The following is a 12083-nucleotide window of genomic DNA, read 5'->3' as shown; positions in this document are numbered from 1 at the left end:
GTGATCTTTATATTCCTTAGTTCTCCATTGTTTCTTCATGTTCTCATGTATATGTCTGAGACAGAACCTATGCTCAGCACATGGGAACAGTTGACTAACTGCTTGTAGCAAACCCTGGCAACAAATTACACATGATTAACAAATAAACATTAAAAATAATAAATAAACAACCATTACCTTTTGTCTGTCACTAACAAAAGTGAAATTAGACATAGCATGTAGATCCAAGTCATCACCAAGACATTCAAGGAACCACTTCCAAGATTCGCAGTTTTCAATCTCTACGATGGCATATGCAAGTGGGTATATGCCATTGTTGGAATCTAATCCAACTGCAGTTAAGATCTGGCCTGGATAAGGGCCTTTCATATGAGCCCCATCTAGCCCCAAGAAATCTCTTAAACAAGCTTTGAATCCCTTCTTCATCCCCCCTAGACAAACATAAATTCTTTTGAAACATCTTGAAGTGCAATTCACCAAATTAGATTCTGAAACATCTCCAAGTTCTAATTTGACTGTGGTATCAGGATTGGTTGACTGCAACTCAAGGATATAGTCTCTCAGAACTTCATACTGTTTTTTGTAATCACCCACTACAATCTTTTTTGCATCTGCTTTAGCTCTAAAAACTTTATGGATTGAGAAGCCCACTCCATACTTCTTCTGTAATTGTTCTTGGAGAGCTTTAACTGGGATAGTAGGGTTGGATTCTACTTGATCCATGATTTGTTTGGACATAAACTTCGCTGTTGCAGCTCTCACCTTCCTTGTATTCATACAAGTGTGTTTGTCTTCATATGTTTTAATGTACCAGCTGCTTGCATCTATAGACCTCGAGGCATGTAACATCCAAGGACAAGAAGAATCTGCTTTTTCCTGACTTGTACCACCTTGTTTGTCCTTTTCTTTACTTTTCCCTTTACTTTTCCCTTTAATTTTCCCTTTACTTTTTTCAGCTTGGGTAGGTCCACCACCTCCATCATTAGTAAATGCCACAACTCCATTACATATGGCCCTCAATCTGGATTTGTCATTTTTTTTTAAATGCAATATTCTTTTTTGTTTCCAATGCATGCATTTTGATTTTCTCTTTCAACTCCTGCTTACTGTTATACTTTTGACCTATTTTAAAATGACACTTATGAACCTCACCTAAAGAACAACTTTTTTCCTTACTTAGTTGTTTCAAAACTGCTCTTCTCTTCCTGTCCTGGTCAGAATCCTCATCCATGGAATCAAAAGCATCATTGTCAATGACATCTAACTCATCTGCTTCTTCATCACTCTCATGTTGTCTAGGATTCCTAGCCCTTTTATCTAAGAACTCTACTTCTGTATCAATGCTCATGTTAAAATCCCTCATATCAACTTCAATATCTTCAATTACATTATCTTCATCCACCCAATAATCACTATCATCACTATCATCTTCCTGCTTTGTTTCACTTCTTTCTTTACTTTCAACCTCACTTACATTTTCTTTTCCACTACTATACATGTTAGACTGAGGTTGGTTTTCACTTCCATCTTGGACAAAAGCATCAGTTTGATAGTCAAAATCCCAAAAGTCATTCATTTGAGGTTGGTTTTCTTCATCCATCTGAGCTTGGTTTTCTTCATCCATTTGAGGTTGGATTTCTTCATCCATCTGAGGTTCATTGACATCATGCATGTCAGTGACATTGACTCCATCAACATTGCTTTGTAGTATTTGTTGGTAGAGTCCAATATCAAAATCAGTAGCTGCCTCAACAAAGTCTTTGGCTATCTGTTTAGTCTCACCAATATCATCAAAGTATATTTTCTTACTGCAAGATGCCATCACTCCATCCTTGCTCATACCCCTTCTCCTATTATATCCAGGTGATAAGGATACGACATGAACTATTTCATTAACTTGGATTTCAGGTTGGTTTGCTTGAGTGGGCACCACATCAACTAAATTATCAGTAGGTGTAGTCATCACAGGTGTTTCCTTTGATTGGTCATCAGGAGCTTCATCAATGTGTTGCACATCCTCATGTGGTTCATCTAACTGTACAAGGGTAACCTTGGTAACGGGCTTAGGATTCAAGAAATAGGTGAGTAGTCTTGTTTCACCATGCTCTGTGTATACCTTCATCACTTTGTGCTCACTGACATATTGAGAAAAGTTTGCAACATCTTAATCATTTCCTAAAGGGCGAAGACCAAAGTGGAAGTCTCCACCAGGTATAAGAAAATGGTAGTATATAACAGGAGGAACCCCATATCTAAAACCCTTTATGATTGCATCGAGCTCATGAACTGAAAACTCATCTATGTCTACCATGTCAACATACTTTACAGTTCCATCAATGTAACGAACATCAGGGTACTTGGTGAACTCACCTCCATGGTACAACTTAATGGTAAACAATGTTGGGTGTCCATCTTCAAAACAAGAAAAAAAACACCTCAGTTGGACTTACTTAAAAAAAATCAAGAAATCAAAAGATGAAAAAGGGCAAATTACGTACCATAAACAACCTTAGGGTTGAAGGGTGTGTTTAACAACCTTACGTGCCACATTGTTATGTTCATCCACCGATAATCTCTACAAATCGCAGCTTAACTAACATAACTGATTTTGTGTCTAGGGCTTTTATTGATCTTGGTAAAGAACGACGGTCTACTTTATTGAGGAGGAGACGAACTGCTTTTATTGAGCTTTAGCGGGAACGGTTACAGGGATTAATGGACTAAAATACCGTTAAGTGAGAGGGGCATGGGTAAATTAACGGGAGCTTGGTAACGGCTGTTAAGCCATTGGACTAAACTCGCAACAAATAGAAACTATTGGACCATCTTTGCAAGACAAACCCATTTTGGACCAAACATGCTAGTTTGGACATACCACAGGGACTAAATTTGCAATTTTGTCTTAATACAACCTTATTTTTATAAAGGGCGTTTGTGTTTAAAAACTTGATGTGAGTGGGAATCGAACTCGCGGTTACTCCAAAAATGGTGAAGCGCTTCAGCCAACTACGCCAAATAGTTTTTGTGTTTTCGATTGAACAAAGAATTATTTATAAATTCCTTAACTAATAATTTGGCTAAAAACCGGGCCCTATTTTTTTCGGGGCCCTGTGCGACCGCACACCTTGCACTCCCTTAGGGCCGGCCCTGGTCTTGACTCTTTCATTTGTAGATGCACATGGGCCATGGCAACTTTTGTTGATAGAGGACATGTGAGTGGTGGGTGACCACATTTGCTATTACGAGTGAACCAGAGTGAATGAGATGATGTGTATAGACAGCTTGTACTTTGTGTATAAAATAAAATACGTTTTTTTGGATGAATATTGTTTTGCATTGAATAGAGGATGAGACGTCAGCGAGGTGTATGGTATAAACCATGTGAAACAGATGATGTGTGGGAGTTGTACAAAGTACAAGCATGGCTTAATTGACTTTGTATTTGAAAGTTTAGTGATGTATGCATAGAAAGATAACTATGATAATTGGAAAAAACAATATATGTAGATGGGTGTGATCAGTGGCGGATCCAGCCCGAAAGTCAAGTGGGGTGCATAGTTGACCATTGACCATTGACTGTTGCTTCTTTATGAGTCTTAAGTCTGTCTGTTTTTCTGGTTTATTCCAACCAGTAAAGCCATTGTCCCCTTGTTATTCTATTAAACAATAAGATAAACATTAAACAAGAATATAAAATTAGCATCAAAATGCCCCTTAAACTAAACAAAAAGAAAGCAGAAACAGGATAATTTAAAGCCTCTACATTAAACCCTATATCACAAAAAACACATAACAATAGAGTGGTTGGCTGATTACAAGTCAAATTATTAAATTAAGCATAACAATACCTCTTAAATTATGCAAAAACAAGGTCAGCCTAATAAAAAAATGAAAACATCGACAATGGATCACTACTTTTCTGTAAAGAGATAAACACTTCAATTAAATTGAAATGGCGGCAACAAGACAACGAAGGACCCAAGCAAACACAAAAGTCAAATTGTAACAACGCAAATTTTCAAACAAATTTTTCTTTTTATAAATAGAGTAATTTCATTCAAAACAAGGCATAAATAGTTTAAATATTCTGTCAAATACAAATAGTCAAAATCCCAAGATCATAAAAGCATTCTCCAGTGTGTATCGATCACGCCGGCGCCTTCCCACGGTCCTCACTAGTACCTGAAACACATACATAACAACTGTAAGCATAAATGCTTAGTGAGTTCCCCAATATACAACTTACGCACATACGCCTTTCCAGGCCCTGACCTTCCGGTCCATGTGTCTCAGGGGACTTCCGTCCCTGCTGGGTAAACCTTCCGGTCCTACCCACGCCGACCTTCCGGTCCATCACACAACATATTGCCTTCCGGCCAATAACATATTGCCTTCCGGACCATAACATAATCGCCTTCCGGCCCATAACATACATAACAAACAGCTTACCAAATATAGCATACATATCACATATCATATCTGACCTTCCGGTCATACAGTCAAACCCTTCCGGGTACAGTATAGTGAGAAGACTCACCTCGTAAATGCTGAAAGCTAGCAAATCCTGAAATCACTCGTGCACAATCCGACGAGCTACAACCTCCCTATAACATCACATATCTCTCATTAACACTTATATCTTCTAAGTGTGACTATCCCTAAGAAGTCAGACTTAGGTCAACTCTGGTCAACGGTCAACGGTCAACGGTCAACGGTCAACTCGACCGGACTCGGCGAGTGCCATGGCGACTCGGCGAGTCTAGACGTCCTCCAACTCTCTGAGAGTCCCTATCTACTCGTCGAGTATCCTCCTTGACCCGACGAGTTACTCCTGGAAGAATCGCGGGGCCACCCCGACTCAACTCGCCGAGTCTGAAGAACAACTCGACGAGTCCCAGTTAATCTTCAAGCTACTCGCCGAGTCTGTTCATCGACTCGGCGAGTCCATGCCATGCAACCGCTCAAACTGCATCCTGGGATAAGTATGGTTCCAAAATACACAAGCATGGGACCTTCTGGACCTCTAAAGGTCCTAATACAGGGTTATATTCGTTTGGGTAACAAGGTAATAATCCATCTAATCACCAAATGGGTTCCATAAACCCTAGATCCATGCACACATCAATATAACAGAAATGATCCGAAATGTTACCTGAATAATGCACTCTCTGTGTCCCCAAACTTCAGAACTCGAATCCCTTGCAGTTCCTTTAGCCAAAACTCTTCTCCTCCTTGCACCACAATTTCTTCAAGTCACCAATGGCCTTCAATCTTGCTCTAGATGCCCACAACCGCTTAGGGTTCTTCTCAATCGACTAAAAGACGAACAATGACGGCATATAATGCATTATATACGACCCAAACCTGAACGGTTAGGGTTTTCGCTAAACAGCGTAGACTCGCCGAGTCCATATCTGGACTCGTCGAGTCCAGTCGCGAACCCGCGACCAAGCCTGCGATCCTACTCGGCGAGTCTAGGCTCCAACTCGCCGAGTCCCCTCTTAAATCACCCCAAAAACATAATTTAACAATACCTGAGATTCCGGGCTGTTACACAAATCCCACAATTCAATGCTCTTGAAGCTCAAAGCTGAATCTAATCAGATTCATCAATCTTCAGATCACTTTAGGAATTTCTTAAAAGATATTACATATCCAAATGGGGATTTCTTAAACAATCAAATCAATTTTATCATGGAAAAAGGAACTTGATTGAATGCCTGAGTTTAGATTGAATTCTTATCATAAATTTTGTCAAATGACCAAGCCAAAATGGTCCGATAAAGATTACCCCAAAATCGATTCGAAAACATCCGTTACGATTACTCGGAATTTTCTTGTTTTTAACAAAGTAAATTTCAAAAATAAATAGCATACCTAGCTTTGTGGTTGTGTTTAGACTTCATATTTAGAGAGAGCCTGAAAAAACGAGCTCATTCCGGTCTCTGATCTTGCTCTTGTGGCCCGTTTAAGATCTCCTGCATCACCTCATCTTCAAGATTTATGTCGCGGTCTTCATCTAATAAAAAGTTGTGTAGAATACAACATGCCAAAAATATGGCAGATTGTGTTTCACAAGAGTAAAATGGTTCTGTTGTACTTCGAATGATAGGAAACCTTCTTTTAAGGACACCAAAAGCTCGCTCAATGATGTTACGTAAGGAAGCATGACGAAGATGAAACAACTCTTTAGAATTTTGTGGATCACGCATGGAATAAATGATATCTAACACCTCTATATGGCGCCATTAGTTTATTCGTATGAGGCAAACCCCCATCTACTAAACAGTATTTACCTATAAAGAGCTTAATCAATATTATTGAAAAATATTAGATATTGAAATTACATTGGTTTAATAAATTACCTGATGGAATTAGTAGTTTGTCATTTCTAGCAAATGCATTCTTTATTATTCTCGAGTCTGATGCAGTACCCTCCCAACCCGTTAACACATACGTAAACTTCAAATCAAATGTACAAGCAGCTAATACATTTATTGTCGGGTATCCTTTACGACCACGGTATCTAGGGGCATCTCTATTAGGCACATGGACACGAACATGTGTTCCATCTATTGCTCCTATACAATCCTTGAAAAAAGGATAAAATCTCCTACTTTCTTGAATTTCTCTCGGGACAACATCACCTGTAGGTTGCTGAATATAAAGACCTTCTATTGCTATAATCGATCGTAATACTCTATGGAAGCACCTACTCGTTGTTGATCTAGAGCAACGATACATCCATGAGGTAAACCAAGTTCGCAAATCATTACTTACAATATGCAAAAATCTAGCAACATGTTCCTCAACGGACATGTGTTGCGTACGTTGTAGACCACCTACAGTTTGTAAGATTTCACACAATCTCCTAAAAGCGTTTTCACTCATACGAATAAGATCACGACATTGACCACCTTCTAAAAGATTGTGTAGCAACTCTTCCCGTACAGCTTGTCTCTCTAAAATAACTTTTCTAGTGGGTAACCTAACCCGCTTTTTGTTGGCCATATTACGTTGTGTAATAAAAGTCAACAACAAGCAAATAGTGTTAACGACTTGCAATTGTCGGGCTCTTAAAGCATGAGTAGGGTTGAGTACCGGAGTATCCATAAGGACTATATATGAAATAATCCTTTTTTCTGATACATGATCAAATATTTTGAGTTAAATTAAAACAACACTGATAAAAATAACATGTAATTATAAAGAGTTGATTTATTAATTATAATTAATAAATTTTTTTATTATAAAAGTTAAATGTAATCCAGGGGCAAAACAGTCATGCTGATTAATTGAATGTAATTTAAGGGCAAAACAGTCATTCTGATAAAAATAACATGTAATTAGCTTCAATTAGAGAATATTTATTAAGATCCCATTGTGATTTCACCTAATTTGGTTATTAGGACAATATATTTTAAACAAAAGTACATCAAATACCCAAATTACCCTTTATGGGTTGTTACATATAAACTTCTCCTGTAGGTGTGCAAGAGACCCTTTGAAGAATGAAACCAATAAAATAAAAAGTAAAATTCAGATTCATGAAGCAGAAACATCAAAATAGAAATTCAGAAATAGAGCAAACTAACCACATCCCAATTTTCAATTCAGGAGGAACACTGTAATTGCTTGAAAATTGAAAATCAAATTCAAATAAAAATAGAAATAAAAAACATATGTCGGAATGAATTGGAAATTGCAAAGAACTTATGTCGTCTACATGTTTGTAATCCAAAATTAAATCCACCAAATTCAAACAACATGAAAAATCCATCAATCATTGCAATTGTTTTAATCACAATACATGTAGTAATGAATGATTATGGATATAAAACTTGTGACAACTACAAATACCAAACAATTCACAAGGATAAAATATACCAAATTACTAAACCCCTACTGCTTAGAAGACAGAATAATAACAAAAAAAAAGAACATAATAAGAAGAAATTGGGTACCTGTTTTACAAACAGAGAAGAAGACGAGGCAAAAAACTGATCAATCAGGTAGAATGAGGGAAGATATCCTTTTATTATTAGGCTAAAGGGTATTTTGGTCATAATCTAACCTTTAATCTTCCAGGCGTTTTCTTTCTCTTCGATTCCGCCCCATTTTGGGAGGAAAGTTTGGAACGGTACAAATCCTCCCAAATATGTTCTCTTCATCTCTTCTCTTCAAAAAAAAAAAAAAACTCTGGAGCACCCAAACTTCTCTTCTTTCCTTCCAAATCCTTTCACTCCCGTCTCTTCTTTCATTAAGTGATACTCAGGAGCAGGGTGTTTGCCACCGATCGCTCCCCTGCTATGCCTTCTTCGCCACCGACCTCTACTGTGTCATCCACCACCACCACCACCATCCCCACACTCCATCATGTCCCCACGCCCCCACCACGCATCAGACAACATCGCAACCAGTACACTACCATCGCTCAACGACCATACAACACTACCCTCTTTATCTCTCTAAGAAACCCTAGATTGTTATCGCTGCTACACCCCCACTCTCTATCTCTCCTTTATGTCCTATATTAAAAGCCACCGCTGTCACCTACTTCTCATCCCTATCTGTCTCTCTCTAATAAAACAACTCACCATCACCATCGTTATTGTCCCTTGCCCTTCTCCCCCTACTGCAAGCACTAGATCTAAACCACCAGTCGCCACCATTAATAACCAAACTCCCTATTTCTTCTTCTTTCTCACTTAAAGGTTCAATTTTTTATTTCATTATTGTTTTAGTTTTTTACTCATTTGTGTTATAACGGCTTCCATTTCTAACCTGTTTAATTTCTAACAGGGGTATTAAAGTTATCACATGTTTGAGTTCCTACTAATTTGTTCTTACTTATTTTGTTTCTTTCTTGATGCTCCAGTTTTTGATTATATGATTGTAGATATTGATTGCAACATAGCTACAAATTTGAAACCTTGCAACATGCATCATCTACCTGAAAGGCTATTCATTACAGACGAGGTAAAACAATAGTTTTTTAAGTATGATATTGTACTCATGTTTAACAGTGGTAAATACTTGTAAAACTTTGATGTCATTTTTATATGTAAATCTTGGTTTTGTTTCTTAATTAGATCTCAATTTGCTTTGATTTTTACGGATTTTTAAAGTTTTACATTTAATAGTTTTTAAATTTAGTATTTTGATTTAGGTGTTCTTGTCAATAGGATGATGTTGCTAGAAAACATGGTGGTAATGAATAAGCCCCAATTAAATTGGACAAGATGAGACTCAACTGGAATAGAGTTGAACTTGACTGAACTGTGTTGGACAAATTATTTTTTATAACTTTTGGTATTATTAGAACTAACCCAATAAAATGAATAGAATTTCTAGATTGTCCTTGATACAAAATAACTTACATTACCTTCAAATTCATCAATAAAAAAACCTAATTTTTTATCTAATTCAAAAGGAATCATTTGTGAAAAAAAAAACAAAGTTGAATAAAAGTTTGAGGAAAAACAACATTAATCTTTTTTCTACTTCAATATGTGAATTAATTCACAAATGTATACTTCTTGGACATTATCAACATGTTAATTTTGTAGGAATGCCAGCTGACAGTTCTATTGGAGAATTGAGTGTCAAGCAACAACAACATGATTGTTATGAAATCCTACCTGATGGCCCATGAAGTCTTTGATAAAATGCCAAAGCGAACACCAACTTTCTATATACCCATCCACCTTCATAAGGTTATGAAATCCCACCTAACGAATAATAATTTCCCATAATAGCTTTGTTTTGCCAACATGCTTTATTCTTTCAAACACTAAAAATTAACTTCTTGGTCCCTAAACATCAAAACGTCTGTAAAATGATAACATTTTAACTTCCCTCTTTTTTACACATTTTTTTTCTTTTGCCGCCCCTGGTTCAAATGAAATGGATTTTTTTATGGTCATGTTGTACAATATTAAGAAAGTCTCGGTTGTGTAATCTAATTAATTTGCTTTTTGTTAAATCCACATGTACTTTCAGGAGCAATTTTGGAGCTTTACATAGTCATTAAATGTATTTGTAGCAGATGCTTCAGCTGGTGCATGTAATTATGTTTTGTTTGGTAATCTTATTCATCTCTGTTAGTTCATTATTTTTTATCTGATGCTTCAGCTGCTGCATCTGATTATGCTTTTCATGGTTGTCATGGTTGTTAATGTGTTATGATGAGGCCTTGTGTAAGGAAGAACTGATTGGTGGTTGTTAAAGTACATTCTCTCTAATTGTGTGTGTGTGTTTACAGGTCATGAAATGGGTGCTTAACTATGTATGCGACCTTACATTATACTACCAAAGGAAGAGTGCAAGGTAAGGAAGAACCCTTCATGTTGTATGTAAAGCAGGTATGTGTCTATATTGTATATTTTGTTATTAGGTCTTAACATCAGTTTATTTTTCTAAAAGAGTATTTTATTGACTTGGTAAAAAAACACTAGAGATTGGTTGCTACCCGTTTGTAATAAATCTATTTTTTTATATTCGAACTTTCTCATGTATGATCATGGCTTCTAAAAACCTTTTATGGTTTACAGTTCTTTAATGAATACAATTTTTTTTAAACAACAATATGATAGTTCTTTGGGAGTGGAATAGTGTACATGAGTAAAGCCCAAGATGTTATTTCTATTCCATTTTTGTCAAATTATGCTCAAACAGAGAGGGGTGTACAGTGATATGGAGTTCGTTTATTTTCTGGTTTATAATTATAATATTTAGCCTTTCATTAACTAAAGCTAATTGTTCCATTGACAGGAATCTTCCTAAGTCTGTATTGCCAAATTTGAGTACTCATCTTCTAGAAGTCTTTGTGGAATCTAAAGTGCTTGTTTGTTGAAGAAAACTTGTATACCACGTTCATTGTCATTTGTGGGATTATCTCATGTTGTTGATTTATCTAGGCCGTGGTGTGCTTTCATTTCAATAATGTAAATAAATTGTAAGTTTCTTAAAAAATTAAGTTGGTTGGCTTACTATAGATGACTCAAATGTTATATCTGATATGATTAACTGATGGTAATCTTTTGATTTTTCTGTTTTAGGCAGTTGACTATATGGTTCGAAGCATTTAGAATAAAAATGTTAAGGTAGTGTCCAACTTTTATATGTTAAAGTTGGTTTTTATTTCTGGACTCAGGTGTTTTGAGATTACCTCTTATGGGTTTGGATATCTCCTCCTGCTATTTTGAAGATTGAGGTATTCCCCTCCCAATCTCTTTCAGGGCTGCTTGTGGTTGTTTCGAGTTTGGCATAGTTGTTAGTCTCTTTCATCTGTTAGGCTTTAGTTGTTATTCCTTGATTCTCTAAATATCGGGGGATCTATTATTGTTGACATGCTTCTACTCATTTATGATATTCAAGTTGTGAATAGATGGATTTCAGACCAGGTTATTGTAGTTAATAAAAGAGAGAAGGCCTAACGATGAAAAATATATAAGTAAGAGGACGTTTCAAAGATTCTGCTTCAAGTTTTAGTTATGGAAGATTTGATTTTGAAGTTAGAGTATTTAAAGTCAAAGTTTGCAATGTTTAGTATATCTTTAATTTTGAGTTTTTATCCTTTTGTAATTCAAAGTTTTTACCCTATGTGTACTATTTGATCGTTTATATTTGGTTATATTTTATAGTTGCATTTGTAGTTTTTTTTATTTCTCTTGTCTATGTTGAAACACAATATTACATGCCACGCTTTGTTAATCGGAAGAATAAAATTTAAGTTAATGTTTATAAATAATGGATTTGATTGTTATTCATCGGCACTTGATTCTAATAAGAATGTTATTAGAATTTGTTAAAATGAAAATTAATTCCTCATTGTTTATTCATAATAAGAATACAAATTAAAGTTAGGTTTATTAAATATCCATTTGTTTATTCTTTATTATTACTTGGTAGTAATTAGTAGTTTGTTAATTCATCAACTTGTGGGTCTAATTTGTGTTTTTTTTTGTTAATTTTCTTGATAATTTTTGGAGTATAGACATTGTGTATCATGGAAGACTCATAATACGCTTTGTGTTAAAAGGATCTCAATATAGTTTGTCACAAACCAACCAATTTATATT

General features: G+C 35.9%; 1 long non-coding RNA gene across 1 annotated transcript; it reads left to right on the top strand.

The window, feature by feature from the left end:
• The first annotated feature begins 7642 nt into the window (after window positions 1–7642).
• Window positions 7643–11615, top strand: LOC111921258 (uncharacterized). The gene is made up of 7 exons (XR_002860124.3): window positions 7643–8714; window positions 8900–8979; window positions 9570–9716; window positions 10003–10084; window positions 10265–10329; window positions 10774–10957; window positions 11061–11615. It is a non-coding gene; the product is annotated as an uncharacterized LOC111921258 (long non-coding RNA).
• The last annotated feature ends 468 nt before the right edge of the window (window positions 11616–12083 follow it).

Source organism: Lactuca sativa, chromosome 9 (genome assembly GCF_002870075.4).
Source record: "Lactuca sativa cultivar Salinas chromosome 9, Lsat_Salinas_v11, whole genome shotgun sequence".
In the NCBI taxonomy this organism is placed as follows: Eukaryota; Viridiplantae; Streptophyta; class Magnoliopsida; order Asterales; family Asteraceae; genus Lactuca; species Lactuca sativa.
This window is presented reverse-complemented; position numbering and strand designations above follow the sequence as displayed.